General features: G+C 37.3%; 1 pseudogene; it reads left to right on the top strand.

Moving 5' to 3' along the window:
• Positions 1-527: 527 nt before the first annotated feature.
• LOC129504344 (F-box only protein 8-like) lies at positions 528-25,178 on the top strand (annotated as a pseudogene).
• Positions 25,179-25,647: the final 469 nt, after the last annotated feature.

Genomic DNA, 25,647 nt, shown 5'->3' with positions numbered 1-25,647 from the left:
CAGAAATTCCTGAACAGCGCCTAGTATTTATGGTTTCATATACTAGTTAGTTGGTGCTTAAAATTTATCATATTTCCCTCATACTATTCTTAGTCTAAACTATTCATCTTTATCAAAGTTGGTTAGTAAAACACGAAAATGACCATTAACAGTGAAGAGGAAGTTGCAGATGAGGCAAAGATGTTTGCGACGCCTATAACTAACAAAATGATTGGTCTAGAATATATGAGAAACTCCTAACAATCAATGAGGAAAAAAAAAAGACATCTCCATAGGGGAATCTCCAAATGTCCAATAAATATACAGTTTTAAACCTGAATGAAAACCAAGGTCAGGCAGTTTTAAACCACTAGACAACCAGAATGGCTAAATTTTAAAGAGATTAACGATGTCAGTGGTAAAAAGGGGGTCAACAGGAACCCTTAAGACCCAGATCATAGGAATGAAAACTGTTATAATCACATCAGAAAAGTATTTTATGTTATCTACTGAAGTTGGAGATAGGCCCAGCAATGTCATTCCTAGGGATGCGCACCCAACGGGAATGCGCATATTGTGCAGCAGCAGATACAGGTGAGCAGGTAGTTGCATTGACACCTACATCACCCGTGGGTTACTAGATAGAGATGAAGTGAAAGTAAATTAGTTACAACTACCTGCAACCAAATGGGTATGCCAATAAAGAAAGTGCCAAGAAAAAAAATATAGTTCATTTCTGTAAAGAATAACAATATAGGTGCAGTCGGTTGGGCATCTGACTCTTGGTTTCAGCTCAGGTCATGATCTGGGGGTCCTGGGATCAAGCCTCATGTCGGGCTCTATGCTCAGCATGGAGTCTGCCTAATATTCTCTCTCCCTGACCCTCTGTCCCTCCTTCTAGTGCTCTCTCTCTCTCTCTCTCTCTCTTAAAATAAATAAATAAATCTTAAGGGGGAGAAAAGCTATTAACAAACAAATACACAAACAAGGAACGATTCCTGTAAAATTCTGGGTAGAAATTTCTAATGATTGGGGAAAGGAATGGCAGGTCTTGGCCAACCTTTGCTCCAGCTCTCTCTAGCCCATGCAATGTTCATGCTGATGGATTTTATGTGAGAGAATCAGCTCCCCCTGGGGGCTGACTGGTGTCATTAGGGGGATTATTCCAAGTCTTGTAGTTCTGGCTTTATGACAGGGCAAGGCAATGGCCAAATGCCTCATGTCAATGTCCATTTTGGGGAAGACCAGCTTCTCCCTGGCATGACCACAGCTTCGGGGGACCAGGAATGACTGCCTTAAGCACTAGACCAAAGTGGATTTGCACAGAGATTCATAGGAGGCCAACATGTCTTACAACCCGTCTGACAAAACATTGGTTGTCAGGTTCATCCTTCCCACAGGCAAAGCTCATTCAAACCTGTGAGTTTTCGAACATATTATGTTGGAGACATGAGGAAATCAGGTTTAGGGATTGAAAGGCAAGTAAGGTAGTATGGTTAGTGTTTTGGTGTGGACATTAACTGTAATTAGCTTTATTTGCCAGGCAGCATCTCTCTGTCTCACTTTTTTTTTTTAAGATTTATTTATTTATTTATTTATTTATTTATTTATTTATTCATTCATTCATTCATTCATTCATTCATTCATTCATTCATGGGAGACACAGAGAGAGAGAGAGAGAGGCAGAGACCCAGGCAGAGGGAGAAGCAGGTTCCATGCAGGGAGCCCAATGCGGGACTTGATCTCAGGACCTTGGGATCACACCGTGAGCTGAAGGCAGGCGCTCAACCACTGAGCCACCCAAGCGTCCCTTTTTCTTTCTTTCTTTCTTTCTTTCTTTCTTTCTTTCTTTCTTTCTTTCTCTTTCTTTCTTTCTTTCTTTCTTTTTTTCTTTCTTTCTTCTTTCCTTCTCTTTCTTTCTTCTTTCTTTCTTCTTTCTTTCTTCTTTCTTTCTTTCTTTCTTTCTTTCTTTCTTTCTTTCTTTCTTTCTTTCTTTCTTTCTTTTAATTTTCTTTCTTTTTTTCTTTTATTACCAGACCTTCTTTTAACTTCAGAAGCTACTTTTCTCCATTTCATCCTATGTGCTTCACTGGGATTGATACTTTTCTCCAACTTTAAGGACAGGCTAACAGGCCAAGGCCAATCAGAATCTTGATAAAAGGCCCCTCACTATCTCCTGAATTGCAAGTTACGATTCTGATCACATTTCTAGTGTGTGTGGGTGTGTGTGTGTGTGTGTGTGTGTGTGTGTGGGGGGGGGTTTCCCACTAAACAATTCTCTGCAACACCAGCTGGCTTTCCTACAATTTAACTCAATTCAGACACTCTCCACCTAGAGATAGCATCAGATCCCACAAGTCAAGAGTTCAGCCCTACAAAGACTGTCTGTCTGGTACTCTTTGGAGATACCAATCACAAGTCTGGATTATGACCTGTTTTTCTGATCAACTGGCTATAAATCAGGGAGCCCAACAACCTCTTCTTTGGGTTCAACTAATTAACAGGGCCTCGTCCAATTTAGAGAAACATTTAACTTACTAGTTTATTATTAAAAAGATGTAACTCTGAAAGAGCCAGATGGGAGAGATGCATAAGGCAAGGTATGAGGGAAGAGCACAGAACTACCATGACCTCTCTGAGCCAGCCATTTCCCCTCAATCTCCAGATGGTCACCAGCCAGGAAGTTGTTCAAACCCCAGCCTTTTGGGTCTTTATAGAGGCTTCGTTGCATAAACATGATTGATTAAATTATTGACTCTTGATGATTGAACTCAACCTCCAGCCCCTCTTCTCTCCCCAGAGATGACAGGAGAGGACTGAAATTTCCGACACCCAAATACTGTAGTTGGTTCTCCTAACCTACAGCTCCCATCCTTAGGAGCCTTCTAAAATCACCTCATTAAGATAATAAAAGACACCTCTGTTGCTCTTGCCCTCCTCGCTTACAAAATTCCAAGATTTTTAGGAGCTCTGTGCGCGGAATAGCGGACAAAGGCCAAATACATGTTTCTTATCATAAATCACAACATCATCCAAGCCATAACAGGTATGGAGGTCTGGAGCTCCTGGGAGTCATCCCCCTCACCAACATATTAAGAACATCTGTCTGGGAATTACTGTAACGCAGAAGAAAGCAGAGCCAAGAAATTGGGAGATGTGTCCATGATACTACGGTTTGATCACCTGGATCCAGCGGCGCCTAAAGCTAGCATACCCCTAGGCTTTTCTGTTACACAAGCCAATAAACTACCTTTTATGCCGAATCTAGTTGGAGCTGGAGTTGGGTCACTTGCAGCCCCGAGAGCCCTACTAATGTCCCGAGGAAGGGATCATATGGTGCTTAAGGGAGGATCAGGTAACAGGTTGATCACATTGAGTTGTATAGGGAGATTATGGTTTATAGAGAAAAGTCCTTACAGGCTCAAAACGCCGTGCAAGCAGGAGTGGCAGGCTAGATGAAGTGTGTAAGAGGGGCTGTGGGGTACTAGCTACACTGTGGTTGGGAATGAGGAGATTTCACTGAAGGCTAAGTGTCGGCTGTGGCTGTGATTTTCTGGGACCTGCTGAATGTGACCGCAGGAGAAACTACTATGGTGAGGAAGCCATGGAACAATGTGGCTCAGCTTTTTTGATTTTTTTTTTTCAGCTTTTTTGAAAAGGTTTATCCTTGCCTTTCCGACTCCTCTTTGCTCACTCCGTACTGCCATTCCTATGATATCTTTGACTCGAACAAGGCACCCAAACTCTTTTTGCCTTTGTTGCTAAATACATTTTTGTTGCCAAGTTCCTTTAACCTCCTCTGTTCTTACTTGCTATCACTGAATCATTTGAAACCACGCAACTCGCCCTGTTTTTAAAAATATCTCTCCTCTTAGTGTCCCTGGTCCAGTCTGTTCTTATTTTCCTCCAATCCACCCAATCTTTTCTCAATCGTCTTCCTAACTTTTTGACCTGAAGCCAACTCTGAATATTAGTGCACCCCGTTACTGGATGTGGGGCCCTTCTGTTTGCTCTTTATTATATGCAATCTTTCTGAGATATCTCACCATTCCTAATGATTTCAACTATCTGCCAGAAGCTGTAGACTCCAAGAGGTCTACCTTCCTTCTAGGCCTTTCTTTAAGTGCTGTTTCTGTACGGGAACTACCTCTCTACATCACCACCTGAATGTCCCATAGTCACTTCAACATATGAGCATCCTAATACGTACTTACCACCAATCTTTTTGGTGTTTGTCACGCATGTCTTCTCCTGTTCTGTTCTGGGAAAGTTGCCTGGCGTTAAGAACTTCAGATGCGGATGATTAAACATTCCCTCAGTAACTGGTGTATTTTCTGAGATGGTCTTACTACTTCATAGAGTTTAGATACTTTCCTAACTGAAAAGTTTCACGGTCATGTGGCAATCTGGAAAATAAAATCTTACCTTCTCAGCTTGTTTTTTAAAGCTCTGATTCCTGTGTAATTTGCTGGTTTTATAACATACTATTTCCAGTTCCCAGAGCTGCTCCTGTTCTCTCATCTTTGTGTCATTTGCCCTTTGCTATCCACTGCCATGGGGGTTACTGGGCACCACTTTATATCAGCCCACTTTAGTGGTCACTGTCAGGAGATTTAGGGAGCTTCTGCCTCCAGGGTGGGTAAGGTGATCTGTCCCGTGTGCATCTTCCTATGATGTGAGCACCAATGCTCAGGCCACACTGGTCTCTCTCTCGCATTGCATTTGTTTTAAGCATGTTGAGTGTCTGTTGATTTTTCATCCTCAGAGCCCTGGCAAGATGCCTGACACCTACTCAGCACTGAGAGAAAAAAAAAAAATAAAGGAGAAAGGGAAGAAAATGGTTGGGGGGAAAAGGAAGAAATTTAGAATATATCAAGCACTTTAATGAAGAAGTCTAATTATCTAAAACAGACAACTGGTTAATTATCTAAAACAGACAACTGGTTAAAATGTGGAGAAGTGTGACCCTAAATTTGCTTTCTTTTAGCAGGAGTGGACATAGCCACTGCTAAAGGGAACTACAGAGAGTACTTCAGTTTGAATCCCATCTTAGAAGCTTTCTCTAACTTTGCTCTGACGCTTACTACCTTGGGCGATTTGCTCAACCTCTCTGTGCCTCAGTTTCCTCATATGTAAAATTCTGGCACTAATAGTGCATGACTTTAGGATGGTTATGAGCATTAAGTATGTTTATACCTATAAAGTATTTAGGAGAATGCTTGGCACATGGAAAACCCTATATGGGTTAAATAAATAAACATAGGAGTTGATGTTGGGGAATTCACCATATAACTTGTAGAGCATTTCTCTAAAACTGTTCATTTGTTTCGTGTGTGTGTGTGTGTGTCTGTGTGTGTGTGTACGTGGGTGTGTTGAAGAGCCCATAATTAACTACATTATTGGCTACTGAGAAATATATTTTAATATCAAAGTATTATATTCTGTGGCAGGCAAAATCAACACCCAAGACATTCCATATTTAAAAATGCATCAGTCTTTGGACATATATTTACATTCTGAAGATGGAGAAATACCTGACTGTAAAGATCACAATTTGACTTTGAGACAAATGTCTTCCTCACATGGATTTATGAAGAAAATGCTATTTAATACTATTCTCTGTGGGTCCTTCAAATTCTTTACCATGTAGCTGGGGTGAGGTCTTCTTGATCTTCTCTCCTACCAACGGAGTTGGCTCTACATCGGATTATTCATTTTTTACGAATATAATACGATTTCCCTCAAGGGCGGAATTTAAGAAACAAAACAAATGATGAGGGAAAACAGAAGAGAGAGGGGCAAATCAAGAAACAGATTCTTAACTACGGAGAACAAACTGATGGTTGCCAGAAGGGAAGGGGGTGAAAAAGGTGATGGGCATTAAGCAGTGCCCTTGCTGTGATGAGCACCGGGTGATGTACGGAAGTGCTGAATCACTGTATTGTACACTTGACACTACTATCACACTGTATCCGACCTACTGGAATTGAAATTAAAAAAAAAAAACTTTTTTAAAAAAGATTTTTATTTTATTTTTTAAGGATTTTTATAAAAAGAATTGGCTGTACAACTTATACGTTGAAATATGACACATCTGCACCTTCGTTTCAGTTAAACTTACGTGCAAGCCCAAGAGTTTTAGCAAGTTTTTTTAAGCCTGAGCTCTCATTTCTAGGAAGAATATGTCTCACAGGCTACGCTTTTCAGCTTTGTTTGATGTCATTTCCAGTTATAATTGTTCTGTAGCAGCTTAGACATGCCTTTAAATGTCGTCCTCAAACTAGGCATGTTAGTGGGTCTAGCGTTGCCACAATTACCCAGGAAACTAGAAAGATGCCTGTACAATTTTCCTGTAGGCCTTGGGAAGTGACTGGCCTTGATGTTTGAAGCGTGTATTTAAATCAAAACAGTGAAAATGGAATAAACTATTCTAAGCATGGTTTTGAACTGTCTACCGGTGCAGCTGTGTAAATCAGTTTGGGCCCACAGGCAGAGGAGACAAAGGGATTTAACTTCAGATATAAAGGAGACCAATCTAAAGGCAGGGAAGAATTTTAATTAAATCAAAAATGTGAATCAAAGTATTAACACTGCTCTGGTACAGATTCCTATTTCCATCAGATGCATCACGCTTTAAACAATAGTCAAGTTCCAGAAATTTAGTAAAACTCTGTGGCATAAGAAAATCTCTCTGCTCACATGCAAGGCTGACTTTTTTTTTTTTTTTTTTTTGTCTTTCTGGTTAACTGCATTGCTAAGAGTCTTTGCAACTAGAAATGAAAAGTTCAAGGAAAGTGCTTTCTTTTTCCTTTGAAAGATTCTATGGTTTAATAGATATGGATACAAGTAACAAAATGATAGGTGGCGAGTATTAAAAGAAGGAGAATTGTTCCTATTGATTATTTTGTTGACATGCTTCATTTGTCTTGTGCACATGCTTTCAGTTTTAATTAGATTATATGGAAAACCTGAGTATGGATTAAAACTAGTATATAATTAGCGTGCTATAATATTCGAGAGTGTTGCTTGATTTTTTATTGTTTAATTTTAAAATCTTGACTTTAGAAGTATTTTTTCCTTGGAAAATTAGACTTTTTAAAATATGGCGAAAATATGATGTATTTAAATAAGTGCTAAGTTATAGGTTTCCAGGGGAGTTAGTGGAGGAATGACGGGAGAGAGAATTGTACCCTGTCAGAAAGTGGAGTAGTCAAAAGAGACAGATAAAAGATATGGGAGAGGAATGGAATAAAGATTCCAAGAAAGTATAAAAAAGAAAATAACTGAGTTAAAACTGCAGATTATTGGGGATCCCTGGGTGGCTCAGCGGTTTAGCGCCTGCCTTTGGCCCAGGGAGTGATTCTGGAGTCCTGGGATCGAGTCCTACATCAGGCTCCCTGCATGGAGCCTGCTTCTCCAACTGCCTGTGTCTCTGCCTCTCTCTTTCTGTGTCTCTCATGAGCAAATAAATAAATAAATATTTTTAAAAAATGTTCTTTTTTTGTGTTATGTTACATTCCAGGCAACAGTCAGTACCTCCCATTTCTTTCAGAATTCAGTTTGTGACATAGCAATGTTTTAAATTTCAAATGCCCATTAATTGATGCCCAAAGTCTACCATCTTGTCAGGCTCCAGTCCCCTCCCTGTTAGTACCATGAAAATGGTGGAGACGTTTCGCCACTAGGTTTAGGAGAAATTCTTTAGTCATGCTTCTGTGTTTCATTAAAATTTATAACATCTCACCTCAGTTGGGCCTTTTGTTCTGAACAGTGTTCTTCTTGTTCAGAGAGAAATAAATCTGTCCAGGTCTCTTTGCAGATGTTGCAGGATATTTACTTCCCTGAAGGTCCTAAGGCCACTCTGACCCTCTCACAATTAGAATGAGTTCAACTTGCCTCCTGACTTATAAGTAAAGCCATCCATTATGACTTTAGTGTTCTCTCCCCATCCCTGTCAAAATCTCTTTGCACATTTTTCCTGATATGCTTATCATTTCTCTTTTCAGGGGATGAAATGTTATTCCCCTTTTCCAAATTAACATCTTCCTGCGATCCCCAGCCATGACACCCACAGTCTATTCTGCGATAATCCATCACACCTGCATTCCCTTGATCTTGTCCCATTGATCTTTCTTTCTTCTCTTCTTTCATCTTCTAATTACTCATCTTTTATTTACTCTCTCCCTTTGGCTTTTTGCCAAGACCTTCAATCATGGTCAGTTGTGAAAAGTATTAAAATACCTTTCTTGAATTCTGTCACCTGAGCAAGCTCCCACTTTTCCCTCAAGAGTGCCTAGAAAATTATTTCCATTCTTTATTTCTTACTTTCTATTTGGGTAATTGAAATATCACTTCTACACGACCTTGATATTATCATTATATCAAAAGTCAAGAATGATTCTCCAATTGTCACCCTTAAACTACTGCTTCTAATTTTCCTATTTGATCTTTGCAGTATCAACATTTATGACCAACATATTCTTCTTTAAAATTCTCCCTCAGAGGGCACCTGGGTGGCTCAGTGGTTGAGCATCTGCCTTTGGCTCAAGTCGTGATCCCAGGGCCCTGGGTTCAACTCCCGCATCAATTCCATGCTCACCAGGGAGTCTGCTTCTCCTTCTGTCTATATCTCTGCCTGTCTCTCATTAATAAATAAATAAAATATTTAAAATAATATTCTCCCTCAAATACAAAGAAAATCATCTCTCTCTCTCTCTTTTTTTTTTTTCTTTCCTTCTCTCATTCTCTTGTAATTCCTGGGTCTTGCACCGATTCATCATCTTAATGTAGGCATATCCTAATGATCTGTTTTCAAATTCATTGATTTCTGCATTTTACTGTTTCTTTCCTTCTGCTGGGTTTAGGTTTGCTTTGATCTCTTCCCGGTCCTCTTCTTTGTCTTTGCTGGGAAAAGTTTAGATAATTGATTTGAGATTTTCCTTCTGTTTTAATATGAGCATTTGTAAATTTCTCTCTTAGCGTTCTTTTAGCTGTTATATTGCTTTAGCATTGTTCCAGTGCCTTCTCTCTCTCTCTTTATCTCTCTCTCTCTCTCTCTCTCTCCAGTGCTTTTTCTATAGATTTTGATATATATTATTATTTCCATTTAGTCCTAAGTATTTTTTCTTGAGAGTTCACCTTTAACTCAAGAATTATTTTAAAATGTATTGTTTAATTTGCAGATATTTGGAGATTTTTCTGTTATCTTTTTGTTATTAATCTAGGTTAACTCTATCATAGTTAAAGGACACACATGGTATCATTTCACTTCTTTTCAGTTTGTTGGGGTGTGTTTTAGTTTTTAAATGTTTTTTTAAGTATTTTATTTATTTACTTGAGAGAAAGAGAGAGAGAGTGTGTGTGTACAGAGGGAGAGGGAGAAGCAGACACCCCGCTGAACAGAGTCTGTTGCAGGGCCTGATCCCAGGATCCTGGGATTAGGACCTGAGCCGAAGGCAGCTTCTTAACTGACAGAGTCTCCCAGACACCCTGAGATGTGTTTTATAACCCTAAAAATGGTCTATCTTGGTGAATGTTCCATGTGTGCTTGAAAAGCCCATATAGCCTGCTGCTGTTGAGTGTAGTGTTCTATATCTATCAATTAGATCCAACTGGTTAATGGTGTTGTTTATTCTTCGGTATGTGTGCTGATTTTCTGACTATTAGTACTATCTACAGAAAAAGAAATGTCCTCTGTTTCAAATTACTGACCAAATGTTTACTAAAACCATGCTTCTGGACTAACTTTTAGAATCCATTACTTTTGTCGCAACCTCCTGATCACTGCCCTCTGAACCTTCTATTTCCTTCCTGTTGAAGCCTTGGTACCCTTCCCATGGTCCATCCAGCTTTGGTTGCTCCATGACCACACAGACATGCCAGCACCAGGAATCACACTGTGAATATACAAAAAAACGCATACAAGTCAACTGCAAATAGCGTAAAACCTCTTAAAAAATGGACAGAGAAACTGAATGGACAGTTTTCCAAACAAGACATACAAATGACAGGTATGAGCACTTTTTTCCAGAAATTAAATTCAAAAATTAAAAACAGAACTACCATATAATCCAGCAATCCCACTTCTGGGTATATATATATATATATCCTAAAGAACTGAAATCAGGATTTTGTAGAGGTATCTACACTCCCATGTTCATTGCAGCATTACTCACAATAATCAAGAGATCTGGAAACCACCTAAGTATCTGTCAACTGATAAATGGATAAAGACGTGCTTTCTCAGCCATGAGAAAGCCAAAAATCCCACCAATGGGATGACTCGGATAGACCTTGATGGTGCTATGTTAAGTGAAATAAGTCAGAGAAAGATAAATACTGTATGATATCACTTATATGTGGAATCTAAAAAAGACAAACTCCGAGAAAGAGAGAAGAGTTGTGGTTTCTGGGGCTGGAGAGTTGGAGAAATGGGGAGATATTGGTCAAAGGGTACAGACTTCCAGTAACAATATTAATAAGGTTGGGGACCTAATACATAGCATAGTATTTATAGCTAATGATACTGTATCATATACTTGAATGTTGCTAAGAGAAGAGACCTTAAAGATTCTCACCACAAGTAAGAAATCATAACTATGTGATGGGATGGAGGTTGTCGCTAATACCATGGTGGTAATCATTTTGCAGTTTATAAATGTATCAAATCAACACCTTATACATCTTAAATTTACACAAGATCATATGTCAATTATATCTCAATAAAACTGAAAAAAATTATAGAAACTACATGTAGAAGAAACAAACTAATGAAGAAAAATCACACGAACATATCAATTGCAGAAAAACCTTCGCTGATACATTAATTTACTTTTTTTGTTATTTCTTTGTTTTAGTAGAAAAAGGTAATTCAGAAAATTTGAAAGCATTTTGTTGAACATTGCTGTGAGTTGGAGAAAAATACTTTAGGTGATTCAACAGTGAATGAGTCATCAACAGATGGTTTCAATTCAACTTTTTCAAAACATACTCAGCAAGGGTAAACCAATCAGTTTTCAGGTGTCTGGTTTTTACATATTCTTTCTTTTTTAGAAACATAAATCAGTTCGTTTGTTTCAGTATTTGGGTAGATATTTTATAAAACATTGTTTTCCTTTCTGTGACACATTTTAGTCATACAAGAGAGAAGTGGGTGATTATATTCAAGGAATTGGAAGATGTAAAGCAGGTCACAAAGTGGGAATATTTAAGCTATGTTTGCTTATAAAGGATCTTGATATCTTTGTGAAAATCATGACCTAATAGAGAACCCTGGCTAAGATTCTGAATACTTTGTTCAGGAGAGAGAAAAATGAATAGATGAGACAACACACATTTTTAGCCAACTATTCAGTGATATATTTAATTGTTTTTTGGTTTTTAATCACGTATCCCTAAGTAGTTTAAATTACCTAATGTTAAGATGACAGTAAGATTCTGTTAGTAGGAAGTGCCAAATATTTCCCAAGTTGATTTTGTAATTCTGGTGTATTACTCATAATTCTCCAGAGAAATAGAACAAATAAAAGGTATGTGCATTTTATGTAATGCAAGGACTAGGGTTACATGATTGTGGGGCCTGGCAATTCTGAAATCTGTAGGTCAGGCTGGCATGCTAGAAACTCAAGGTTTATATGTTGCAGACTTGAGGCAAAATTTGTTTTCTCTAAGAAACCTCAATTTTTGCTTTTAAGGTTTTCAGCTGATTGGATGAGGCCCACTCATACTATATAGGGTAAGCTTTATTTAAAGTCAACTGATGGGGATCCCTGGGTGGCGCAGCGGTTTGGCGCCCACCTTTGGCCCAGGGCGCGATTCTGGAAACCTGGGATCGAATCCCACGTCGGGCTCCCAGTGCATGGAGCCTGCTTCTCCCTCTGCTTGTGTCTCTGCCTCTCTCTCTCTCTCTCTGTGTGACTGTCATAAATAAATAAAAATTAAAAAAAAATAAAGTCAACTGATGTTAGGTGTGAGACACATCTATAAAAATATCCTCACTATGCTGAGTAAAGTAAATCAATTGGAGAACAATCATCATATGGTTTCACTCATATGGGTAATATAAGAAATAGGGAAAGGGATTATAAGGGAAAGGAGGGAAAATGAGTGAGAAAAATTAGAGAGGGTGACAAAACATGAGAGAATCCTAACTCCGGCATATGAACAAGGGGTAGTGGATGGGGAGGTGGGTGGAGGGATGGGGTGACTGGGTGATGGGCACTGGGGAGGGCACTTGATGGGATGAGCACTGGATGTTATAATATATGTTGGCAAATCTAACTTCAATAAAAAAAATATATATTCACAGGAACACCTAGAGTAGTTTGATCAACTAATTGGGTACTATAGCCTTGCTAAACTGGTACACAAAACCAACAATCACATCTGGTTATCTGATTTTGTAGTTTGCTTTCTTTTAAAGTGAGATATATTTTAGATAAACTAGATATATATTTAAAGTCATTAATCCAACTATTAATTAATATTGCTATTTTTAATATTAAAACTAAACACTGTGCATCACTACAACCAATATACAAGATATTACATATTTTATATTCATTCATTCAACTCTTTTTTATTTAACATTTATTATGTACTAGGCACTTTACTTTGTCCTGAGACACATACGATAGATATATTACCCCTAAACACTTAGCAAGTTGAAATTTCGGGGGCGCCTGGGTGGCTCAGCCGGTTGTGTCTGCCTTCAGCTCAGGTCATGATCTCGGGGTCTTGGGATTGAGCCCTGCATCAGGCTCCCTGCTCAAGGGAGAGCCTGCTTCTCCCTCTTTCTCTATCCCTGCTTGCACACTCTCCATCGCTCCCACTCTCAAATAAATAAAATCTTAAAGAAAAGAAGTTTAAGTTCAGGGAGATGAAATGTGAAGTCTTGACTTTGTAGATATACACATATCATCCCCAAATTTCAACTTAAAAAACTCTCTAAAACATGTTTCATTCGTTAAATATTACCTGATGACTTTATGTGCAAGGCATTGTAATATGCACTTTGGATACTTTAAAGGTTAAAAAAAAAAATACTCTTGGGATCCCTGGGTGGCGCAGCGGTTTGGCGCCTGCCTTTGGCCCAGGGCGCGATCCTGGAGACCCGGGATCGAATCCCACGTCGGGATCCCGGTGCATGGGGCCTGCTTCTCCCTCTGCCTGTGTCTCTGCCTCTCTCTCTCTCTCTCTCTATCATAAATAAATAAAAAAAAAATACTCTTGCTTCACAGAGTTTAAAATCTTCTGGGAATCCATTTAACTCTTAATGTTGCTGCCACTATGTGATATGGGCAAATTACTGTAATTTGAGGTTCAATTTCTTTATCTATGCAATGGGAATTATACTAGATGATATTTCAGTAACATTTCTTTGTGGTCTTAAAATATTATTATTTCCAAAATTCTTTGTATAGAAAATTATTCTCCAGCGGGTAGGAATGGATCCATTATTTATGATGATTTTATTCCAAGTAAGAAATTAGTTATTAGTGGCTTGCATACAAGTATTGAGGTCTAGACATATTTTTTTCTTATTTAGATTCACAGCTAAATTGCTTTCATAAAACAATAGAAGTTAACCTCAAAGACTGATGGAGAAAATTACCAATAAATAGAAAATGTAGTGGCCAATAGCAAAATGTGTGCTTTAACATGATTTCAACAATAAATGAAAATTACTATTTTGGTATAGTCAACTGGTTATGACCTATGTATATAAAAAAAACGTATTTTGAGAATTTGAGGTTTGAGAATTTATTTTTTTTTTGAGGTTTGAGAATTTAAAAAGCTATGTTATGTGTTAAAGCTTATTATTTGGAAGTCATATTATGTTTGGTCTCCAAATTAAAACTCATTTTCCAAACTTGGCTATTCAAGATTAAAGGAGCTCCTGCATGGTAAAGTACACAGAACAAGGAAGTACAGTTTTTAGTACTTGTAGGAAGTGATTTACTTTAATTGTTTATACTCATTTATATATATATATATGTATATATATATATATATACATATATATATAAAACAATTGCATTGGGCAATGATATCACAATATTATTAGTAATATGCACATGTTTGATACTTTATGGATTTGAAGGTAAAAGCACACCATTTTCTGCATCCCTTCTTCATAAGGAAAAAACCAAGCTTCTGTTCTGCCTGCAATTCTCAGTACCCACCAAAACTTCATTCTTCATGTTTCCTTTCTATTTTCACAGCAATGGGAATGGAATGTGATCCTCGGTACTCAGCCGTTATCCTGACCTCTGTGTCCATAGCCTTTGACTCAGGCCTGGCTTCACCATAACTTATTTTTACAACAATCCTGAGATGCAGCCAAACCACTTGGTGATATTTTCACTCCTGCTCAGCTTGTTTCAAAATGGGAATTCTCACTGTTTCTCTTTGTAGAGCATTCCTACTTTCAGCATGAAACCTTTTAAAGTAAAACTGCTGTTATGCAAATGACTGAAGACAAAATGCATTTTGTTCAATTCCCAGATCCTGTCTTGATTATTAAGCGCCACAAAGCCCTCTATTTTGAGGCTTATTCACAAAGTTATTACCCAATCTGGCAATATTTTCTCAAGAAATTTCTGGAAAGCACACACACTTTTTTTTTTTTTTTTTTTTAATGATGGCAAATTGGTTCACTGTTTTCATAAGCTGCATCGTAGAATAAATCCCCAACATGTGCATCCTGAATCCTTGCCTTGCTTGGTCATAAATCCCTGGAATCGTTTGTGACAATCAGTGAGACAAAGGGAACGTTTCAAGGTTTGAGATTCGGATTCTTTCCTTTCTGATTTGCTATTCTCCTATGGTTTTGTTTTGCTGTTTGCTATGTACAGATTTTCACTTCAGTCCCCTGCACCCCTTGGTGGGTTTTTATAGTAGTGTAAGTTGATGGGCTTCAAACATGTAAGCTATCATTTGCCAGTTTTTTCTTCTTAAAACAGTCTATTTCCCTTAAGCTTAGCTCTTGTGTTCTTAAATAAAACTCGACTTGAAGAAATGGTCATATTTCCGACAAGCTGTGAGACATTCCAAGGTCATTTTTGTTTATTACTTAAAATACAATTCTACTTACAATTGCCTGGCATGGATGACTGCATTTTTTTAATGCATATAATACTTTTTGACACTGGAAAATAAGAAGCTATGAAAATAAGGTTGATAAACCACTAAAGAAGTCTCTCCTTAAATGGTCACAGTCTGCCAAGAGCTGATAAGGAAAACGATCCTGTGGGGACAATGACAAGAAACCTACAGCCATCAACCCCATGTCAGCACTGGGCAAGAAAACAAATAGAATTCCAGACAATTCAGAACAAATACTACAAATCAGAGAGGATCCCAAAACCTCCTTTCAATATTACACTTTTGAAAGATAACTAAGAAGCACAAAGGACATCGGGCATTTCCACACTAATGGTGACATTGTGCCTTTTCCTTTGTCTTTCTTCTCTGGATCTCGGATTAAATTTGCCTTCAGTAAAAAGTTTTCTCTATGGCGCATATCATTTTATCTCCAACATAAAACACTCAAGAGGAGACAGAGGCAGAGCAAGGGTAAGTTAATTATTGCAATTATGTGTTAATTATGATGAATTCTTTCAGAGTAATGAAGTAATGTTTAGCAGATTTCTGTTGAGTCTTTACATACTCTGTTCTAAAGGGTATGGAAGCTTAAAGTGCTATTGGAAAGTGATATTGTTTGGTGAAGTTAAAATATAAATAATCATAGATTGACAGACCACAGATATTGCAACGTGGTTAACTATTCCAGTGATGGTAAAATATTTTTCACAAACTTGTGTAAGAGGCATGTCTCAGATTTCCAATTCATTCTATTTTGACATTAGAATGGGTTGCCTAAAAAAATCTGGGTTTACTTCTGACACAGAGTAGATAAAATGAATGGGAGTAGATAATGGATTAATCAGAGCTTGTGAAATTTTGGATACCATAGTTTAAAATATTTTCAAGTAGTTGTGCTGCAAAGGTAGATGAGGGATAGAAGCTATTAACATGAACGTTCCTTAACTGTTGCAAGAGTACTGTGTTCATGACACTCTTCTAACTTCCTTACGTAGATTACAGAATAGAACCTTCCTCTTCCTCCACCAGAAAAAAAAAAAACAATAATGAGGTATTACCATCCACATTCAAGAGATATAAGAAAACTTTCTTTGGCTGCCATATTTTACTTCCTAGGTTGTGAACTGCACAACAGATGGCATCCCATGAAGTTAGTGGAATTTTGATTGAGGGAAGTCAAATAACTTGGGAAAAGTACTCATGCAAGTACTAAATGAGGAAGCTAGAATTCGAATCCAGGCTTAATCTCTTAATGTACATTAATATAAATATGCACGATCTTTTCAAGACTATGTATATGTCGAAACAAACCTCCCTTATTGATAAAAAATGACTCAGTTGGCATGAGTGTGCCAAGACGGAATCTTACACCAAAATCAACCTAGGAGGTAAATGCTATTAAAACATGGGGGGCATGAGGTAGACATGTGTCTTTATAGTACACATATATTTGTACAAGAGAAAAGCATTCTGCTTAATTTATACACAAATTGGTCAAGAAAAGAATGTGGCATTTTGTGGAATTTTAAAATGAGTAGGAGATCTAGAGAGAAATAGCTCAGTGACAGTACTGTTTTCCTGAATATCTGTGAAGTAAGAGGAACTAAAGACTCCCTAAAAGAGAGGCGTGAATATTGATTTTTAATATTTTTTGTTTTTCTCATAAATCTCTTTTTCTTGTTCCAAATTGTGAAATAATACTTGCATTTATATACTTCTAAGTGATTATCATCCTGTATTCACTGTTCAACATGTCAATAGTAAAGTGAGTTTCTACAAAAACTTGGTCAAGGTGGTTGATAGTATGAGAACAAACCAGCTTTCAGAAAAGAGAATTAGACCCATGCCTCCTGAGGGGAAGCTTCTCTCTTGGTGTTGCTCTGGTGACCGGGCCCGTTGTGTAAAACTCAATGTTTTACAGAGACTCAGAACCAAATTTTCAACCTCCAGGTTCCTCTAGCCAGGATAGATTGAATTAAAGAGAGAACACTTAAAAGCATGTCTGTTTATTATTATTATTATTATTATTATTATTATTATTATTAATTCAATGGCCTAGGAGAAGAAGAAAATGCAGGTACAAATAATTTAGTTGGAAAAGTAGTAGAGAAATAGAATGGCTTGAAAGTCAGATTATTTGAATCAGTTTACAAACAGCATGAAATGAGCAGAAGGGGAAGAGTGAATAAAATGACAAAGATGCTAATATAAAAAAGAATGTACTATATTCTAATAATGGCTAAGAAGTAGGAAAATAACTTAAAATAAGTTGATGCTAAAGGTTAACTTTTGCATTAAAATGATAGGGCAAAATAAACATATTAATTTAAAAATCATGTGAACAAGACTGATAGAATAGAACTATAATTTCATTTACTTGATTATCACTTGGTGTAGGTCAGAAGTTGGGAAAATCTTCTTCTAAGTTATAACACTGTACAAAATATGTGGTTTTTTTTTCAAAGATTTATTTATTAATTTGAGAGAATGAGAAAGAGAAGGGGGCAGAGCAGGGGGAAAAGGAAGCAGAAACTTTTTTTTTTTTTTTTTTTTGGAAACAGAAACTTAAGCAGACTCTGCACTGAGCAGGGAGCCAGACTCAGAGCTGTATCTCATGACCATGAGATCATGACCTGAGCTGAAACCAAGAGTCAAACACTTAACCTACTGCTCCACCCAAGTGCCCCATTAGAACTTTTCAAATCTCCGATGGAAATGTCATTTCTGAGCTTTTCCTTCTAACATTTTTTTATTATTCTATTGTTTCCAACATTGTTTTTTTTTAATATTTTTATTTATTTATTTATTTATTTGAGAGAGAGAGAGAGAGAGAGGGAGGGAGAGAGCCAGCATGAGCAAGAGGGGGGCAGAGAGAGAAGCAGAGGCCCCTCTGAGCACAGAGCCTGATGCAGGGGTCTGTCTCAAGACCACAGGATCATGACTTGAGCCAAAGGAAAATGCTTAACTGAACCACCCAGGCGCCCATGCAACATTGCTTAATTAGTGACATTGAATGCCTTTCCATGTGCTTATTGGTCATTTATATATCTTTTTTTGAGAATAGCATATTAAAGCCCTTTGCCCATTTTTCAGTTGGGTTGCTTATAATTTGTTGACTTGTAGGAGTTTTTGATTTTGGGTACTAGCCCCTTATCAATAATGCATATATTTTCTCCCATTGTGTAGGTTGCCTTTCACTTTATTGTTTGTGTCCTTTGATGCACAGAATTTTAAAATTTCGATGTAGTACAGTTTATCTCCTTTTTCGTTTGTTACCTATGGTTTTGGGGTCATATCAGTAAAATTGCTCCTCTATTCCCCAAAATATGTGGTTTTAACAGAGATCTTATCCTTTTTTATAACTACAAAATTGGGATATTTTATCAGGGTTGTAATAATCATTGCATAATCTTTAAAAGATGTTAGTATACAGCCAAATGGAAACATGCAGGTGCAAATTGTTTCTTTTCAAATAAACAGTGTTAGTACTCATTATTTAATTTAATGCCCATCATGAATACAGCATTTCTTCCTTCCTTAACTCAAAGTTCGATAGCAGTAATTTCCCTTTTAAAAAGTAATGTTAGAGTAAAAAACACTGACATCGGTCTAAAGAGAGCTTTTATACAATCAAGACTATTACATAGTCAGTAGTAATTAGGCTGCATCTCGGGTAAGGATTCCTGACAGAAGCAAGGAAAAATGAACAGACTCTCTTTTGTAGCATGAAATTTACCTACCGCATGCACCAGTCATTGAACAAATATGTCTGTTGTGTCTCAACATTATCTCAGAAATGTAGGGAAGACAACGTTTTGATGTATGGAATAAAAATACAGATGCCAAAAATGTAAGTAAAAATACTGACTAATGATTCATGTATTCATTCATTCAGTCAATAGACTTGTGGAATAGCTAACACAACGGTCTTTTTTCTCATGGAATTTTATTAAATGGATTTTCTTAAAGAGAGTATTCAGAGGTTTAGAATGTTTGCTCTGGAGAATGAGAGGCACGATCGATTGAAGACATAGATAGGAGTATCTGAGAGCACAGTTGAGATTGGAAAAGATGTAATTGGAGGTCTTCAAAATAAAGTGATTTTATCTAGAGGCATTCAGCAGTTCGTTGGTAGTGGTAGAGGTTGCACATAATTTATTGCGTTACTTTGAGGTGTAGTAGAACTGCACAAGTTCCTAGAACTTTTTGTGAGCTTGGATTGTACAAAGGATGTATATAAAACTCTAAGAGTCTTTTAACTAAATAATGTGAAATGTTCTCATTAAAAACATAGGGCGCCCGTGAGTCTCAGTCAGTTAAGCATCCGACTCTTGATTTTGGCTCAGGTTATGATCTCAGGATCCTGGGATCAGCCCCACCTAAGATCCCATGCTTAGCAAGCATGGAGTCTGCTTGAGATTCTTTCCTATTCCCTCTCCCTCCTCTTCTCCGCCTCCTTCCACTTGTGCATGTGCTCTCTCCCTCTCTCTTTCTAAGACAAATAAATAAAAATTTTTAAAAAAGCACATAAGAAAATTTGAATCAGCAAACTGTGCTAAGGAATGTGAAAGGTAGGATGAGAATCAGACAAAGATGTTAACAAATTACACATATATATTATGTATATATGGGTATACCTGTCTACACATTTATGAGAGATTTTCAAGAGGAAGTTCTCATCTTCACTTTTATTTATTTATTTTAAAGATTTTATGTTTTATGAGAGAGAGAGAGAGAGAGAGAGAGAGGCAGAGACACAGGCAGAGGGAGAAGCAGGCTCCATGCAGGGAGCCCGACATGGGACTCCATCCCAGGTCTCCAGGATCATGCCCTGGGCTGAAGGTGGTGCTAAACCGCTGAGCCACCTGGGCTGCCCTTATTTCCACTTTTAATATGGAGAAAGCTTAAGGCATTTGTCAAACAGGGAAACCGTCAGTAGAGCAACCCCTGGAATTATACAGGTAAAAACCAGGTTATAACAGGTTAAAAAGTGAGTAGGAGTTAAGCTGATAGAGCAAGCACAAAGAAGGCAACCGTTCCCAACTCAACAGAATGTACGTATGAATGGGAGACTGGGTGCAAAAATTAGGGGATACAGACAAAATCTCTCAGATGTTATATTTCCATGTATGAACTTAAGCAAGGACTAAGTCAGGAGTGAATTAGGTGCACAAGTTGAAAATAACTGGTTCTGCTCTATGTCAATGTTGGTGATGAGAAAAATCCTACTTTTTTATTGTGGTCAAATTTACATAACATAAAATTTACATTTTAAACTGCACAGTTCATTGGCACTACATTCACAATGGTTTGCAACAAAAAGCCAAACTCCGGGGCTCCTGGGTGGCTCGTCGGTTAAATATCTCCCTTCTGCTCAGGTCATGATCCTAGGGTCCTGGGATGAGCCCTGCTTCGGGCTCCCTGCTCAGCCAGGGGTCTGCTTCTCCCTCTCCCCCTTCTCCCACCCAATCTCTCTCTCTTGTGCTCCTCAAAATAAATAAATAAAATCTTTTTTTTTTTTTTAAAGAAAAGCCATGCTCTTAATAAGCATACTGTATTTTGAAACATAAAATCAAATAGCTTGAAGAGATCAGATAGGAAAACTATTTGACTCTACAGCACATACAAACAAAAGGAAATAAAAATGAAAATCTAAAATAAGTATTGGAATGATTTCACTCTGTTGATTAATGGCTTTAAATATGGTCTAGGATAAGTAGAAAAGTGCTGTTCTATCTAATCAAGGATTGTGGCAAAGTGATGGTTTTCATGATAGCTCTATGTCTCCTTGTAGTTGTGTGTGCCTGATTGTCCAAGTCCTTTCTTATCTTGGAGTTATAAATCTTTTAGAGCATGTTAGCTTTTTTTGAGGGCTTTTTTGTTGTTGCTGTTTGCTTTGTTTTCTCCAGCAGAGAGAGGATCTCTTCTAAAACAAGCTACTGAAAATCAACATTTAAGAAATAATTTTTAAAAATAGAGTTGAAAATTGATTTTCCTAAAGCTACAAATTAGAGAAATCATTTCTAGGATTTACATTTGACTCCATTAAAGCTCAGAAAGGATTTTGGTGTTTGGAGAAAATTGAGTGAGATGGAAGAAGTGCCACATATGAATGATGAGTTTAGGTCTCTGGTTGTTTGGGGAGAAACAACAGAGCCCAGTGAGAAACGTGGAGAGAGAAGAGGGGTTGTGAAAATTAAGCAGAGTGAAGAAGATGTGGATGAGTCCAGCTGCTTATTGCCTTTAATAGCTGAATGTTTACACTGCTTTCTTTTATTAAAAACACGATGACCCAAGCTGACTCAGATAGTTTCCTTTCTGCTACAGACATGAGATCATAGGTAAAATAACACTCTGAAAATAATATCTAGTCAAACACAAAGAAATGAAAGATTTAAAGAGTACAAAGAATAATAAAAATTAATATGGTGTGAGGTGATGGCCCTATAATCTGTAGTGATTTTCACCCTATATTTAGTCTTTCGAGGCTGAAGCTGGCCTTCTAATCTACACAGGAAGACTTGAAAGATGGCCCCAGGCTGCTGAGGTGGTTAAACACCACTTTCTAATTCTGTGTAAAATACAGCTTAAAAGTCCTTTCATAGATTCTCTCCATCCATTAAAAGTGCGCTAGAAAAACTCTACACACAAACAAAGATGTGGCCACAACATTTCTGTTTTGTCTGGAGTCTGGAATATAAAGGTAAAAAGGCAGTGGGGAAAAATCAAAGCCTTGCAGCCAAACACATCTAAACCAAGCTTTCAAATTTATAGCATTCACCTACAGTTTTTCCTGGAATATTGAAATCCATATGACCTTGTCAGAAACAAGGAAACTGAAAGAGTTTAATCAGATGTGGAAAAAATGTTTGATGAAAATTAACTCATAAAACACAATCATAAAAAATGATAAGGGAGCCTCTAGGAAGGTGTCAATAGATGCAAGAAACAGAACTTGAGATTAAAAGCTAAAGTAATAGAATAATAAAGTAATAGAATAAATATAATAAACGTAATAATAATATTATTATTTAATATTATAATAATAATAGTAAAGTTATAGAATAATAAGAAACCATTAAATATATACACTTATAACTTTTGAGGAGCTAATAAAGTGAGAAAAGAACAAGTTTGAAAAAAAATAGAGCTTGTAAGTAATATGCATATAATAATTGAACTAAAAACTCAATGGAAAGGCTAAAGAGATTAGTTGGAGCTTAACAGAGAATTTGTAAACTGGGAGACAGATCTAAGGAAATAGCCCCACATGCCACACAGAAAGGAAGCAGCTGGTGATAGTGACTGACAGCGAGCACCAAGTATTTTCTGGAACATTTGTAATCTTTAGCTTCATAAACCTTAATTCTGGTGGCTGGTTAAATGGAAATGCTCACTTCGTAAAAATTACTAGAGTTGTACCATTAACAGTGATCTGTTTCTATATAGAGGCAAAAAAAAAATGTTAGGTACAAGTACCAACATTTGGAATATATATTGCAACTGAAATTATAATGGGGAAAAGAAAATGTAAAAATTTCTATCAGTTTCAAAGAAGTCAAAAATGGGGTGAAAATGGGGCACTGGGTGTCTCAGTTGGTTAAGTGTCTGCCTTCTTTCTGCTCAGGTCATGATCCCCAGGTCCTGGACTGGAGCCCGGCATCCTCCTCCCTCTGCTGTTCCCCTGCTTGTGCTCTCTTTCCCTCTCTCTCTCTCTCTCTCTGTCAAATAAAATATAAATGAAATCTCTTTTTAAAAATGGAGTAAAAAGAACAAAGAAATCATGTTAAGTAGATATACAAAACAAAATAAAATGATTAAGATAAATCCAAATATAAATCAGCTTCTTTAAGTACAGAGAATGTTAGATTTGATAAAGTAACATATTTTATTTAAAAGAATTATACCTGGGACACCTGGGTGGCTCAGCGGTTGAGGTCTGCCTTCAGCTCAGGGTGTGATCCTGGGGTTCCGGGATGGAGTCTTGAATGGGGCTCTCTGGGGGAGCCTGCTTCTCCCTCTGCCTGTGTCTCTGCCTCTCTTTCTGTGTCTCTCATAAATAAATATGTAAACTATTTTTTAAAAAAGAATCATACCTAAAATATAATGTCTAAGAAGGTTTAAAATTCAAGAAATGGGAGAGGATCAGCAGGTATAGCAATCTTAATACATAATTAATATACCTTTATACAGATAAAGGTCATTTATCTGACAAAAAAATAATTACTGACAAAAAAATAACTCATCAGGAGACATTGTATACTTCTAGTTGAATATCTGTAATTCAGGACTGAATAGAAAGCAAAAATATTTTCAAAAAAAAATGAGAGGCTTTAACACCGTTTAAAGAATTAGTAGAGGGTTAGTTTCAGCAAAGACATAAAGCTTAGAAGAAAAAAGAGGCATGTAAGAAGCAAAACAAAATATGCAGTTGAAAACTCACGTAACATTCACCACATTATGTGTTAAAATTGAATTAAAAGAAAAACTCACTGGAAATTGCAAAATATCAATAAGTGAAAGGAAAAGATTTTTTTTATAAATACTTGTGAAATGTAGGAAGAGCCATAGATATTTACAATCTTAAGTGAATTTCTTTAAAAATTGAGAAAAATGAGAATAAATGACATATGTATCTAGCTCAACTAGTGAAATAATATCAATAATAGTGCTCCCACAAAACCTAGAAGTGAGAATATAAGTGATAAAATAAAAAAAATTCTTAATTTTTATTTTTAGAAAATACAAAACAAAGATTTTTTTTTATTTTTTTATTATTTTATTTTATTTTAAATAATTTTTTTAAAGCCAGGTTTTTTTTTTTTTTAAGGCTAATAAAAGGGGGAAAAATTGAGAAGAATAGATCAATGAAGAAAGACAGGAAACACAATTTGAAAATAATGCAGATGCCCAGAAGAAGGAATTTCGCTTGCAGACCACAGTGTCAGCCCATTCCAGAGAGTTCCAGGCTGTCCTTTCTGACTGCCTGCCCTACAGATTTCACACTGGCCTCGCTCACCTCCACAATCAGGTGAGCCAGTTTCTAACCCACTTGCAGATGGGTCAGGGGCTGTGGAGAGTGTGCAGAAACGTGCAACCACAGCAGGAAGGGTAGAGTGAGCAAAGCTCCCTTCATGAATTTGAAAATGTTGAACCCCAAGCTAAGCTTTACCATCTTATCCCGCCTGAATACAACTGACCTCTGCTTTGCTTCATGGGTTTGGCAGCACCTGGAGAAAGATGAACTTTTCTGGCAAGGGTTGTGTGAATCCACTTGGGGTCACTCTTCCATATATCATTAGAACCCACCTCTAGGATTTTCTTTCAGTAAATTGTATGTACAGTTGGATGAAGGCAACCTCATCTTTACCACTAACCCAGGGGAGTGACTAAACCAGGTCCACGGGTATCCTAGATGAATCACCAAAGGAAATAGCAAAAGTGTATCTTCTGTACAAGAACACTGAATTGGGATAAAAGCCTGAGACACTATCTTGATGACAGGGGAGAGTCTTGGATGACCTTATAATGCTGCAAAATTTGAGAAAGAAATTCTTGCCCAATGCACTGAGATTTTTTTTTTCATCAGATTCAGGCCCCCAAAGTAGTGGGGAGTATCTTGAAACTCTCCCAAGAAAGTTCCACCATAGATTCTGTGCTTGTAACCCCAATTTAATGTGAGACCTTGGCCTTAGTCTTGATACTGTCTATAAACTGTGCTCCTCATTTTTTTCTTAAATGTCCTTATTTTAGAGGGGAAGCGAGCTGAAGGGGAGGGACAGAAGGAGAGGGAGAGAGAATCTCAAGCAGACTCCCTGCTGGGCAGGCATCCTGACATGGGGACTCAGTCTCATGATCCTGAGATCATGATCCGAGCTGAAATCAAGAGTGGACGCAACTGACTGAGCCACCCAGGTGCCCCTACTGTGCTACTGTTTGATTCTATTTTCCATCGACCTCACTAGTCCTAATGCGAAGAACAAAATGTCACAGAATTTATTCTAAATACCTGCTGTGCTGCTCAAAACATTGGTGAGGATTTTGTTGGGCAGCTTTTTGACAACATCTACCTTGTGGGCCGCGTGGCTGCATAAAAGCGCAATTGCTAGGACTTCAACTCTTAACTTCAAACTAGAGGTACCCGAGAACTTACTGAGCAGATATGGGGGTTACCCTGGCACTGGTCATTCTAGCCTCTGTTTACAATCAAGCTCCAGTGTATACTTTTTTTCCCCCTTTTACTATTTCCTTTTTCAGTCATTTCCTTGGAGAATTAAAGAATTTTGCAGTTTTTCTTAATTTGCTTATCGTGTCTTAAATAAGGAAGAGCCATTGTCTCACGGCTGTTTAAGAATGTTAAACTAACATTATCCTCTAAAACATGGTGTATTTGGGCATTAGATTTGGTTGAAAACTATTCATTTCTATTCTCTTTAAAAAATACCATGTCGTGTGTGCATACTTAACTAAAGAGATTTATAATTATAATTATTTTATTGCCAAGATTTTAACTAAAGTCTTTCCTTTTTCTCTCAAAGTAAGTCAAGAGTTAAAAATAAGGAG

The sequence above is a fragment of the Nyctereutes procyonoides genome, unplaced genomic scaffold (genome assembly GCF_905146905.1).
Source record: "Nyctereutes procyonoides isolate TBG_1078 unplaced genomic scaffold, NYPRO_anot_genome, whole genome shotgun sequence".
NCBI lineage: Eukaryota > Metazoa > Chordata > Mammalia > Carnivora > Canidae > Nyctereutes > Nyctereutes procyonoides.
The sequence above is the reverse complement of the archived record's forward strand: the minus strand, read 5'-3'. Positions and strand labels throughout refer to the sequence as shown.